The following is a 13,671-nucleotide window of genomic DNA, read 5'->3' as shown; positions in this document are numbered from 1 at the left end:
TAAACTTGTTACCAGTATTTCACACCAAAGTGTGCATTCATTCAGCAAGAGCATTCCTTGCAGTTTGTTCTCTTAAGGGACTGAGGAAATAAGAGTTTTGATGGTGTCGGGTCATGGGAGGTAGAGAGGGGATACTTTCAGAGTGCGAAGCACTACTGAAGGAAATTATGGTGACCAAGTGGACAAAACAAACTCTGGCTAATGTCAGTGATGGCAAGAGCAAAGGAAACAGTAGGGATGAAGCCAGATGTGAAATACCTCCAGGCATCATTCTAGATGATCCAATTACCAAATATAATACAAAAAGGACAACCTTCAAGGATGATGTATGTTTAAGAAGGTCTGAGCTCTATGTCCACTCTCTACTGCTTGTTTATTATACATATAACTTGGAGTCTCTGGACCTCAGTTTCTCCATCTATAAAATGGGACATAATAATAATATATAATTCTTCAGAGGGAGGTGGTAGGGACCAACTAAGAGGAAGGAGGTCAAATGACGTTGAAATTGCAAACTGCATATGTTGCTAAGTAGTTTGATCCAGGAGCTGATGGAGAGGGCCTTACCCCCAGGGTAGAGCCTTTTTGCTGCTAAACCCTCACCACCACCCCCCACCCCCGCCCCCCACGCCTGGGCCCAGGGAGGGATACATGGATTGACTTGTGTCCCACCCAACATTGCTATGGTGGCTACTCATCGTTGTGAGACATTTTTTCCTCAACCTGTTCTCAGTAGCAATCACTCTTCTTTTCCTTATTGGTCTTGCTCTTTTATACTTAGTTATGAAATTAACCTTAAAAGTAGCCCATTAGATTCTCTCTTTATCCTTTTCCCTTTCTTTTATAAATATTTTCAAACAGATAGAAGCTTTGGTTGCAAATTACAGAAAAATTGAATCAAGCTAGTATAAACAACATGGGGGTTTAATGGTTTATATTGTTAAATGGTCTAGAGATAGATCTTCAGGTCAAGCTTACTCCAGCAGTAAAATGATGACATCTGGGACCCAGTTTAATTCAGTTTCTCTGTTCTGCCCTCCATCATATTTGCTTTATTTCAAGGCTAGTCCCCATTATGACCCTAAGATGACTGCCAATTGCTTCAGTGTTCTTGTCTACCAGGAAAAAGAGAATGACTCTTTCCCAGAAAATGCCTCAAGATTCACTTTGATTGGATGAGCTTAGGTCACATGCCTCCTTTGAACAAATCTCTGTGGCTGGGGGACAGAATGCATTGAATAGTTTAACCTGAGTCACATCCTCTATTCCTGGGGCTGGAAGAAGATGAAGTTTTTCCAGAGCCTCATGAATCCCCACACATTTTCTGGGCTGATAAGGAACTGAATAGGGAGCAATGGATGCTGAGGAGGCCACTAACCAAGGACCACTGCAAAAGGTTAGAAAGAGATACTATCCCTACATGAAAAGCTGCAGTGAGTGGCCAAATGCTTAAAGATTTTCCGTTTGAAAACTAGAGCACATGCTGTTTAAACCAAATCTGACGTGTCTAACGTGATACAAATTGACTTTCATCAGCAGGCATGAAGAACAATCATTAACCTTTCAATTTTGTGATTTTATAAGGCATTGAGTTCTATACTTCAGTGCTCTCATGAGGGAAGCTTTTTTGTTTATGCATTTTAGCCATCTTCAACATGCCCTAAATTGAAACAGAGAATGTGTGGGGTTTTTTCCTTCTAGTGTAAAATCGAATAAGCAACAGCACACTGCAGGAAGTCAGTCTAGCCACAGCAAATCTGTACTTGTTTTTGTGAGAGAGGATGGGAGAATGAATATTTGCCCTGTGGCATCAATTTCCTGTTTAATGTTCTCCAAGAGGCATTTGGAAAATGCCCAGCAACACAGATGTACATAAATACCTCACATAACTTGTTTTCGTGAGTGGAAAGAGGAGTCTGTAAAATTATGACAAGACTGATTTAGCCTCATCGCCTGGTAGTTGGTGAGTCACTCTACCTTTCACTTAATAATTTGGAGGATGGATCATTCCAGAGTGTGGCATTGGAAGGACAAGAAGTATAGGAATATCATGGCATTTGCCTTCTTAGCCCAAGTTCTTATTCATTTAGGGCCACTTACATTCCAAAGTTTGCTTGTGCCTGCTGGAAGCTGCCTTCAGACTGCCTGTAAGAGATATATATCTATATCTGTATACATATATATATAAAATGACAGTTTTCTAAAAAAAACAAACAAAGAAAATAACACACCCCAAACAGAAACCCATCTGTAAGATTTGCAGACACAAATTTGTTTGTTTTCAAACCACAGAAAAACATATGCACATACCACATAGTATCTCTCAAGGTGTGGGAAGATGTGTTCTCAGTTCTGTACAGTCATATTACCCCAGAACACTCACACACCATTTTTGGACAACTTATTTGAAAGGTCATGGCTTGGTTGCAGAACCAAACTCTTATTTTCGTTTCAGAAACTAACCTCTAGGGCTACTATATAACTTAAGAACTTGACATAGAAAGGAAGATTCAGACTTAAAGAATCCATCTTCTAACTTACTCTTTTGAGCCACTTCCTCACATAAGGAAAGATGAGAAATAATAGTTATGATCTGTTAAGTATGTACCCGGGTGCTTAAGAAGGACTATGCAAGGAAGGCCTTTATATATCTCAATCTCAATGTTAATCCTTCTCATACCCCACTATTTGTTTCAAGTCTCCCCATCTTATAGATGAGGAAACTAGGACTTACAGAAGATAAATTACAGCCCAAGGTCACCTCAATAACTAGTGGAACCAGTAGTCAAGCCCAGATCTGTCTGGCCCTGAAGCCCATGCTCTGTTCTCAAATTTAGAAATTATTAATTTAGGATTCATGGATGGGCTTCAGAAGATTCACAAGAGCCTAAAATTAAATGTATATATATATATATATATATATATATATATATATATTATCTTCTGTAAGTCCTAGTTTCCTCATCTATAAGATGTGGATACTTGAAACAAATAGTGTGTATATATGCTTTTTTTTCTGGGGAGAGTGTCTAGAATTTTCCTCAGACTTTTCAGCTGTAATTCCAGAGCCTGACATAATCTTGGATACAGTAGGCACATGATAAATACTTGTTCAATTAACAATATGGGTCCAAGACACAAAAAAGGATTAGTACCACTGCTTGTCCCATTATCTGACCTACAGCTTAATAGATTTGAATTTCCAGTACAACTGGCTTTGTTTTGGATACATAAATTCATTCCTTTAAAGAGTTAAAAATGCTGAATTTAGTTGATATTCCATTTGAAACTATTTGATATTTATATAAAAAGATTAAACATTTTTAGAGGCTATTGTCTAAGGACATTTTTTTTTCTTAAATAGAGCTTGCTAAAGCAAAGGAATGGAAACTATTTAGACCACTATAGAATAGAAATATAATGTGAGCCAAAAAGGCAAGCCCCATTTGTAATTTTTAACTTTCTAGTAGCCACATTCAAAAATAGGAGAAAGAAACAGCTAAAGCTAATTTTAATCATGTTTTATTTAAGTCAATACGTCCAAATTATTCTCATTTCAACCTGAAAGCACTATGAAAAATTATTAATGAGATATTTTACTTTTTTTCATACTAAGTCTTGGAAATCCAGTGTGTATTTTACACCTACTTCAGACTGGCTTCATTACTTATGCTCAGTGGCCACGCTGGCTCGTGGCTGCTGTATTGGGCTGTGCACATGGAGACCCGGGTGGTTGAAAGAAGTGGGCAGTGTTGATGAAGCACAGAGGAAAGCAGGAAGAGAATGAGGCAGGTTTGGGCACGTGGGGACACGCTCTGACAATCCAAGATACAGTGACGTTAGGTTAGGTTGCCAGCTCGTTTTGCCGAAATTGTAGCTCTGCAGGTGATTATTAAGACAGGTTCTAGAAAACAGTGTAAAATCCAGCATCTCAGCAGAAGTCTTTTCCTATTCCTGCAGTCACCTTCTTTTCTTGGTAACAGACGTGCAGATCCAGGGTGCACATTTAGGGGAAGATTTGATGTAGAGTGACTAAAGTTACACCTAGTAATTATAATAATTTTGTTCTTTTAACCACCCCTAGAGCAAAGGATCTGAGTTTTATAGTGCATAGCTCAGGCTGTCTCCACGTCCTGGAGTTGCATTCCTCCATTTGACAGACCCAGGAAGGAGTCTGCAGAGCCCTGAGGTCATAGACTACAAGAACAGACAGGGCCATAAAAGAGCCCAGGAAATTTTGTTCTGCACCCTGCCCAAGCTTCACTCCTGTTCTTTTATGTGCTTTTTGAGGCTGTCCTAAGGCTTTTTCACAGGGTGTGGCCCTAGTCTACGCTTCTGTCTGCCTCTTCTAAGGCCGAGATTGAGCTCATTATAACACCTTTTGCTCCTAGGTGCGCAGCTTGTGATCTAGAAACACATCTAGAAATACTTTGTTGATATAAAGTATCTTTTGGAGTTTCTTCTAAATAGTTCAGTTACTCAACATGACAAGCATAATATTGTATTTCTCCATGAAATACTTAGAATCCATTTGGGGGTTGACGGTCTGCTTAGCACAGGTACCATACCTAGAATTCCCAGGAATTCAGAAGTTACCTGAATCCATATGACGTGGTTTCATTTTACCCCTGGCTTTATGTTAAATGCATTGACTTTAGGCAAGTGGTAAAAAGATATTTTAAAGGAAAAACATATAACCAAACATATGAAGACCTATGCCACTTGAGGAAAATAGAGATACTGTATATTTGGGAACTTTCCATTTTAACGTCATACGCTCCTGATAAACTATGAAACATTGACAAGATAAGTTCAAATTTATCAAAGTAAAATGAATTCCTACATCCATACAAATATTTGCTGGGTGAGGTGCCGATGTAGTTGAACAGATTCTTTCCACCATCACCACAGTGGTTACCACCACAGTGGTAACCTCCACTGTTACCGCCACCACAAACATGCCTCTCCTTCCATTAACCTACTTCAGGTAGTTGGGAAAAAGAATCTAGGGAAACAATACTTCATGGAGAGTCGCCTCTGTACTCAGGGCCATGTCCTCCAGCAGGTTACTGGGTCATGGAGTGGTATGAATTGGAAAATGCAGCTTTTCTAAACCAATCTGCAATCCAGACACTATCTTGTTCCTCTATAATGATGCAAAGTTATTTGCTGAGGTAGACATCAACTAGCGTAATAGAAGAGTCTAAGAAAGCAATTAACTAGGAGGGTGAAAATACAAGTCAGAGATGACTGTGGCTGAAAACCCTTGGGGAGTAATGAGATAGGAATTTCTTAGGATTCAATTCATAATGGAGAGCGTCAGAGTGTGGAGGAGTGGATGGGTAGGTGATGATTCATATCGCCTGCACAGGGTACGACCTCAAAATACTGAGGTTGCTCCTACAAAGCATATATGAAAACCAGTCTCAGAACTGCAGTCCCTACTCACCATTGACCATTGACTCTGTGCTGGTTAATTTCTAAGATTGCTTTTATAGCAAAATAGTGCCTTGTTCACAGCTAGTTTACAAGCAGAAGCCGGTAGGAGGATGTTCTTCAACATGTGTGATCTGTTTCTTAATTCTCTGAGTCTCAGTGGCTTTATCTGTAAAATGGGAATAATGCAGTATAAATTAGAAGATGCAAATAAGATAAAATTCAAAAAAAAGAAGATGCGTAATTTATTACACAGGATCTTCAACATATATTAGGAATGATCATGATAACATGGACCTTATTTACTAAGAGAATGCTTGCCTTATCTCTATTAACCTCTTAATATCTCTAGGAAATAGATACTATTATCACCCCCATTTTATAAGCAAGGAAACTAAGGCTCAGCAAGGTTAAAATCACACAGCTTGCAGAAAGATTTCTTCTACTCTACTTTTCACTGTTGGTGCAACTAGATTTCTTTAATTTGCAATGGTTTAGACATCAATGGAAGATTAAAATTATCCAAACCCAAATATAAATACATATAGAAAAACTCACTAATCTGGACCAACTGGGCCATTTTGAAGGAAATGCAGCTTTATTACTTTCAAGTACATACAGTAACCAGAAAAATGACTAACAAGTGCTGGCAGTTCAGACCTAGATTTAGTTAACAGATAAAAATGATTATTGTATCCAAGAAGTTCTGGTCTTGCCTACACTTTGAATAGAATGTTTTATAAGTAAAAGAAATCTCAAGTGTTAGAAGACAAATTATTTTCTTTGATAAGTAAATGCTTTCTTTCAGGTATTATTTATACTGTCATTATTTACTAAGCCATTTTTTCATAGATAGTATAAAAGAACAGACCAGCTCAGTCCCTGCACACATGATAAAAAAGTTAGAAGTTAAAACTGTCCAAATTAAGTGCTGACATTTTTAATTAGCTTAACTTATTTGTCTTTTAATTCTTTAGAATATAATGTTCCAAATAAATGTAAATTTCTAAAATGTTTTTCAAATATTACGGTTATTCAAACTTTATAGAAAATATTTATTCTGGTATTAATATGAAAGGCATAGTATCAACTATGTCCTTTGTTATAGACGGTTTTTGAGGAATGTAGTCTTTTCTCAAATGAAATATTTATGTTATCTATGAGTACTCTTTATAGTAGAAAATGGAAAAATGGAGAAGGAAGTGTTCAGACTATAGTCTTTGACAACCCTGGTGCTAAATCTGCTCTCAGTTACAGACCTGAGACTTCCATTCACCTCAGTGTACCAAGTATGGCCCAACTTCGGTGCGGAATCTTTTAGCGGTTGCTGTTAATCCATGGAAAATGTTTTAGTGTGATGTGTTCCCATCAAAAGTTAACGAATTGTTGCAAAAAGAATAAAGGGATTTATTAAATATGGTGGTCTTGTACCATGCCAAATATTTTGTGGTTTTGTGGGAATACACAAAGGTAATAATTGGCATTATAACAAATGAGGGTCTCAGCAAGTCCCAGCTGTTGAACACATGATTGTTACTTGGGAGGGCAAATAGCAATATTTTTCCATCTCTTAAGTATAGTCTGCTCTTGATACGTCCGCATAACTACAATGAACCATTAGTGGGAGTTACATACAGAGAAAGGAGACTGAGGGACTACATTTCTTTTCTCCTGCCTAAATGAAACTTCATCTGGTTGGTATCTGTCCAGAGTTAAATTTTCCATATCACACAAACTCTGTGTCAGTATTATAATTGCATTTGATAGGATGTCTTTCTTTATAAAAGCCAAACAAACATTTGTAATAAATTTTTCATTAGGTAGTATCTGTTTTTTTATTGCATATTTGTGTATATAACTAAATTTAATGTTCAACAAACAACTTTTTTTTTTTTTTTTTTTGCCCACACCGCACAGCATGTGGGATCTTAGTTCCCCAGCCATGGATTGAACCCACAGCCCCTGCATTGGGAGCATGGAGTCTTAACCACTGGACTGCCAGGGAAGTCCCTCAACAAAAAACTTTTAGGCATCTGCTTTATGCCCAGCACTATAACCTGCATAAGCAAAGAAAAAGAACCAGGCACTGTCTTTCAAGAACTTTAAGTCTGGGTAGAGAGATAAGACATATTTATCCAGCATCATAGAGTTAGAAGGGACCCCAGAGGTGATACAGTCTTTGGGTTATATATTCAAACTCTAACGGAGAGTTAGCATAAACAAGTGAAGTGCCCAGGTCACTAGGGTACCATGTCACATCAGAGAGTTCCTGCCCTGTGTTAAGGGACAGTTACTTTGCTTCTCGATGGATTTGCTGCCATGCAGAAATATAGGCTTCTTGTTGCCCAGTCTGTTGATTTTTTTTTCAGAGAGGGTAGAATTCCAAGCTTTCCAAAAACTTCCCAATTTTTAAGCATTGCCAACTATTTTGAATTTTCCTAAGGCCAGATGAAACACATCTGTGGGCCTTATTCAACCTGTGGGCTGCCATTTTGCAACCTCTGGTCTAGATTAACTCTTCCATTTTACAGATGTGGGAAATGGCCTGTTCAAAGTCTGGAATTGTTCTCCAGGACTCCCAGTCCAAAACTTCCATCACTTAACCACACCTTCTCTCAGTAAGCAAACAATTTTAGATGACTTCAAAAAGAAAAAGAAAATTATAGTTATAAAGCAACACTGATTTTTTTTTAAAGCACAAGATAATATCATGAAAACGATGTGGTGAATCTGTGGGGGAGAAGTAATAGAATGCTCATGGCAGGAAGAATTTGAGAAGGGTTTTGCAAGGGTTTTGCATTTGTGCTAAATCTTTTGCATTTGTGCAAAAGATCTAAATCTTTTGCATTTGTGCTAAGAGATGTGACAGTAGCAGCTATGAAGGCACATGAGAGAGGATGGTCAGGGAAGACTTCTCTGAGGAGATAGCAGCTGCACTGAGTCCCAAATGATGAGAAGAAGCCAGTCATGCAATGACCTGGGAAGAGAGCTTTCAAGTCAGAGGGAAAAGCTAGTGCAAAGGGCTTTGGGCAGGAAGGAGCGAGTGAACTAAAGCAGAGTGAGCTGTGGCAAGTGCGGTAGGAAACAAGGTCAGAAAGATAGGCAGACACTTATTAGGCCTTGATAAGGAGTCTGGAGTGAAATGAGGTTTCCCACAGGGAAGCAACATAATTTGATTATAAATTCTCAGTTCTGAACAAGAAAGTAGCATAATTTGATAAGAAAAGGAGGTAAATAATGGAAGTTCGTAAATGGAAGCTGATAAAATACAGTTAATTTTAGGGAATTGCTATAGATTCCAATGGGCAGAACAAAGATGAAAAGGGTGGCTGAGAGTCTACTCTGCCTGCCGAATGCAGAATGGATTGGTGTCAGGAGCTCTGGGTGGAGGCTGTGGACAATCCAGGGATAAAGGGGATTAGGATTCAGTCAGCAGTGGTGGAAATGAAGGAAAGTAAGCATCACAAAGAGAACAGAATGGATTGATGCAAATTAGAACAACCAGAGGAGAAAAACTGTCGTGAGGAACTCTCAAGTTTCAGAGTTGGAGGCCATTTTGGGAGTGGCCTTGGTGACTAAGATGGGAGAAAATTCTATCAAGATACTAACTCTTAGGGGATCATGAGACATATAAACAACTAGATATAAAATTAAAGAGGCTTTGGGGGTAACAGGGTAGGACAGGAGAGAGGTTTGGAACTACTCTTTGTAACAATAGAAACTGAGGCTAATAGAGAAGCAGAACTCCCAGGAGGTAATGTATTTGTTTTGTTTGTTTGTTTGTTTGTTATTTGGCCACAGCAATGAAAGCCCAGAATCCTAATCATTAGGCCACCAGGGAATTCCCCAGGAGGTAATGTAAAGAAGAGAAACAGGTCAAAATCTCAACCCTGATTATATCCATAGCAAGGCTGAGAGTACAGTGTAACTAGGTGTTTGTTCCTTTTTTCTTTTTTTAATTGATCTGTTCAATCAAGGAAAAAAGCACAAAGCCCATTTGTCAACTAGGCTTTGGGCAAAAATAGCTTGCTAGAAGCATGCAGCTATTCTACATCAGTGTAATAAACACTAATATGTTTTACTATAAGAAAGTGTTATTTGAAGCAAAATTTAAAGGAATACAAAACTTAGACTTGGATGGCTTCTCTCTCATTTTCACTTACTATTGATGATTACTTAATATTTGAATGTAAACCTGAGTGTTTTCCTAGAATCTGCAGCCTCTCTGTATAGTCTAGGAAGGCTGATAGTCCTGAACTTGAAAGCTCTGAGTTTGAAAACAAAACAAACCAAAATTTCAGGCAGACTTTTAAACTAGCTCTTTACTCTTAACATAGCAAAGCATTAATTTTATATTTTAAGAAAAAAATTTAAAAAATTTTATACCCACAAATGTTTATTCAGTGCCTATGTGCAAGAATGAAGAAGATATGGTTGTAAGCGCCCATGGAGCTTACAATTTCATCAACAACAAAAAAATTGTTCTTCAAAGTAGAGGAATTACTTTTAGCAGAGCAGAGAGTGAGGGTTAATTTAAAGAATAAGGAGTTGATTGTTTTATAGGAAGACCCATGGCTATTGTCAGTTCCTTTTAAGAATAATCAAGCTCATAAAATAAGTGGAGAGGAAAAGATCAAGGACCTATTTTCCCACTCAAAATGCCAAATTGTGCCTTCCTCAGAAAAATTCTGAGGAAATTTGCTTGGTCAATTAGGAAAATTCTAAAAGATTTCCTTCAATTATTTTATTTATTTATTTAGTTAGTTTTTTTATTTATTTAGTTTTTTTTATTTAGTTAGTTTTTGGCCACACCCTGCAGCATGTGGGACCTTAGCTCCTCGACCAGGGTTCAAACCTGCACCTCCTACATTGGAAGGAGGGGGAAGTCCCTCCTTCAATTATTTTTAAAATGCTTTCAAATTTTATTGTTTTGATTTTGAGGAAAATCACTGCTGCTTTCACAAACATTAACATGTTCATCAATCCTTGTCATGAAGAATTCAAACAATGAATACAGTACAAATATGAACATGAAAAAAATCATCTCACTTCCCACTACTTCATAATGAGATCATCATTATTATGAGCAGAAAAACATCATCTGGGTGCTTATACTCAGATAGAAGGATAGATTAGAAGGGTAAAAAAGGAGACAGGAGATAGAGACATATTTTTATACAAATTAGGTTCTGTGTTGCTATTGTTAATAAAATATATTACATTTAATTGTAGCTGAGCTTCACTGGAAGAAAAGAAAAACAAAAAGGCAAAAATAGAAGGGAAAGAAAGATGGAATAGAGTGTGAGAAACACCAGAAGCCACTGAACTCTGGCCTCTAGTGCCATACTGCTCCGTACTAGGTGTACTAATCTGTGATTTAGTAGAGGTTTTTATTAGCTTTATTTATGTTATGTTAAGGTACATGTTTAACACTTCACTTTGATGTATTGCCCTTATTATCCTTCCATGTTTAATCCAGTTCAGTTATAACATATGAGATAGCTTTCTATCATGAGCACGTATTTTTCCATTAATATATGCTAAAAACTAACAAAGATGATGTAGAATAGGCAGTCCTCTACATGGTTCTGACATGCGTGAGTTTCAGTACCACACTTTAATTACATAACACCAGGGCCCCAATAACACAGTTCATTTTAGTTAGCATGCTACATGGTATATTAACTGTAAGTAACTGCATAAAGAACAAACTTCGCTCCTAGCACTTCAGCACACAAATCACTATGTAAATAACAGATGCACATCATGATCCATGACTAATCACATCACTTCCTCCAAAGTCTGTATGGTCACCTCACATCTGTTATTCAGTTCACCCAGATCTGTTTGCTATCACACAGATAGCAAAGTGTGCAGTTGCACTGCTTCCTTGTCTCCCAGAGATAAACCTCTGTGACATTGTACAGAAATGGTCAATCAAAAGAATGAATTGACCAACAAGGATGAAAGCACAGCAAAGTACAAAAAGAGATAAAGCTGGAATTGAAATCCAAATGGGGATTGGGGCTATAGACGAAATAGCTGACTGTGGCAATGTTGTCACTGCTCCAGTGTGAGTCCCTCTACGTATGCAGCAAGCAGCACTTAGTGAAGGCAAACTAATGACATTAAAGAGGAAAGTGGTTGTGATGAAAAGGATGACGATGTCCCAGAGGAAGTGAATCCAGTAAAATACTTCATATTAAGGAAGCTCTTGGAGACATGTCACAACATTGAACATGCAAAGGATAAAATGTTGGACGCTGATCCAGACTTAGAAAGAAATATGACAATTTTGCCAAAGCAAGGAAAAGATGTATTGTAAGTTGTACGATAAGACAGTAAGTACTGCTGAAACTACTCTCAGTATGTTTTTTACAAGGAAGTAAAATACTTTAATCCTCAATGTTTCTAATGCTTTAAATTATAGTTTACTGAATATCTGCGTTTACTACTTTTTTCTTCTCCCTATACATTTATAACTGGCCTTAAGAGGAGTTTTAATGTTTTCACAAACAATTTTAAAGGTCTTGGAATAATCATAATATTTCCTATTGATTATGAAGAACACTTGGCACGCTTCAGCTCGCATAGTCATTTTTACGTCCTATACTCCCAAGCAAAGTGAGATCTGCCTTACTTAATTACACCATGCAAATTAGCACTTAAATATATTTTGTCCCCATTTTGTGTATCTTGACTCCTCAGCTGGAGTTGAAACTGCTTAATTGAGAAATAAGGCAAACCCTATTACTTCTACATTGCCTACTCCACCTAGCATAGCATTGACTATTTGGTAACGGCTTAAATAGCACTTATTGGCTTACTAAATAGCTACTCTTATGGTGAACAATAGGGATTTTATAAAATGTGAAGCCATAATAATAAATATTATTCCTTTTATGAGAGTGTAAGATTTACCCATTTTATTTTCCACTGTTAGGGCAACAAAGTATGGCTCCCAAGGTTGTATATTCCTAGCTCACAGGTACACTGTTCCTTTGGTTGATGAGGTAAATGGTGGCCTGTGGATTTGCTTTGTACACAATTTGTATAATCCCACAGGCAGCCCTGACTCCTACCCCTAGCACCTAGAACAATGCCTACCATACCGAAGGCACATGATAAATATTTATCAAATGAATGTAATTAGTAATAATTACTAGGACTGTGCACTGCACATTGTGCCAGATTTTTTATATATATTATCCTATACTATCCTTACCACAATCCTATGGTCCCCATTTTATAGATGAAAAAAGCTTGCCTCGGAGAGATTATGTGACTCACCCAGCAAGGGCCTACTAGAACTGGAATTTGAATATAGGGCTGTTTGATACTAATTCCACCACACTGCTAATAAACTGACATTAGTGACATCAAATGATGTGCAAATGGATTAGAGAGAAAGAGATGATGCAATTAAAAATCTCTTCAAATTCATTTCCTCTTATCCCAGGCCTATCCTGACAAGGGGAGAACTTCTTATCAGATTTATTTTTTTGCATAATTTTCCAGTTATAATTTCCCTTGTGACATTCCTTTTTTAAAAAACAATTTTTAGAAAGAATCACAAAAACTTATTTCCTATACTAGCTTAAAGCAGAAATGATTGTTTATTATTATTTTTTTTTGCGGTACGCGGGCCTCTCACTGCCGTGGCCTCTCCCGTTGCAGAGTACAGGCTCCGAACGCGCAGGCTCAGCGGCCATGGCTCACGGGCCCAGCCGCTTGGCGGCATGTGGGATCTTCCCAGCCCGGGGCACGAACCCGTGTCCCCTGCATCGGCAGGCGGACTCTCAACCACTGCGCCACCAGGGAAGCCCCAGAAATGATTATTTAGAACAGTCTCTATATTTACATCATTTTATGACGCTTTCAGTGTATAAAAGAAGGTGTGTGTGTGTGTGTGTGTGTGTGTGTGTGTGTGTGTGTATGTAACATCCTTTATATTTTAAGAAGTTCATGTTTTAAAAAAATCAGTTCCTTTTCTGCTTTGGTATTTCCCTACACAAACACTTTATAGGTACTTCTTGGCTAATAAACTAGTGATCGCAGGAGGAGACATACCACTGTAGCATAATACACTACATAAATTTCTATTAATTTCTTATTCTAGTAGCAACACATCAGATCAGCCACAGCAGGCTCTTCATGCGAAGGGTCAGGAGGCACATGAAACCTGAAGAGGCCATCATGGGCCATCAGAGACTGTGATGTACCTGGGCAAACCCA

Source organism: Aethalodelphis obliquidens, unplaced genomic scaffold, assembly GCF_003676395.1.
Source record: "Aethalodelphis obliquidens isolate GAN/ISIS:26980383/991018 unplaced genomic scaffold, ASM367639v1 scaffold1, whole genome shotgun sequence".
In the NCBI taxonomy this organism is placed as follows: domain Eukaryota; kingdom Metazoa; phylum Chordata; class Mammalia; order Artiodactyla; family Delphinidae; genus Aethalodelphis; species Aethalodelphis obliquidens.
Note: the sequence above shows the minus strand (reverse complement) of the source record.